At 40.2% G+C, this 833-nt stretch overlaps 1 pseudogene; it reads right to left on the reverse strand.

Annotated features, from left to right (window-relative positions):
• Window positions 1–548, reverse strand: LOC109869657 (proenkephalin-B-like; annotated as a pseudogene).
• Window positions 549–833: the final 285 nt, after the last annotated feature.

An 833-nucleotide genomic window follows, 5' to 3' on the forward strand; every position in this document is an offset into this window, starting at 1 on the left:
CTATAGACCAAAGTCGTCATATGAACTAGGCTCCTCATCTGAACGAACGACGTAAAAAGCCACCCTCTCTCTGATTGTCCCACTTCAAGTTCTTCAACTTCGGCCGATATGAAACCTCCATATCGCTTTTGTAGCTCCTCTCGACTACCTTGCTCACGTCTCATCGTCTTTGGACCAAATGTGCATAAAAACCCTCTGTACTGTTTGACCTTGTTTATTGCTGAGTCATCATTGTACACCCCCAACTCGTTTTCAGAATCAACATCTCCGCGCTCATCTTCCTTCAAAAACCCAGAGGTCTTTCTCCATATCCTCGTATTTCTTAGGGAATGCCTACGCTCCTTTATAAACACAATTTTCGAGCCATGGGGAGGTTAACCATTTGTTTTTGTCAATTTGTTTTCAATGAATCCACTGTAACGCTTGACTACATTCACTGCACGCGACTGTAGAGTCTTTCCGCATTTATCTAACTCAGCGGTGGTCAGTAGAGTTCCAAGGAGATGCAAAGATGAGTGAGCAAAAATCTGCCAGTTAACTAACCACATTATGAGAAGCCAAGAAAAGAGAAGGGAGAAAAAAAGTTGCATATATTCACACACACTTTGTTTATTACAGAACATATTTAATTTCAGTTTAAATCATATTAATTTGTTTCCCAGGCTTCTGTCGAGCTTATAGGGAAATTGCCAAGTTTGTCTTTAGACTATTCCCACTGGGCACACACTGGTTGAATTAATGTTGTTTGAACGTAATGTGTCAATGCATTGTGATGTGGAATGAACTTGGAAAATACTGGATATGGATATGAAAAATGTAGTCAACCAGAATGT

The sequence above is a fragment of the Oncorhynchus kisutch genome, linkage group LG24, assembly GCF_002021735.2.
Source record: "Oncorhynchus kisutch isolate 150728-3 linkage group LG24, Okis_V2, whole genome shotgun sequence".
Classification (NCBI taxonomy): domain Eukaryota; kingdom Metazoa; phylum Chordata; class Actinopteri; order Salmoniformes; family Salmonidae; genus Oncorhynchus; species Oncorhynchus kisutch.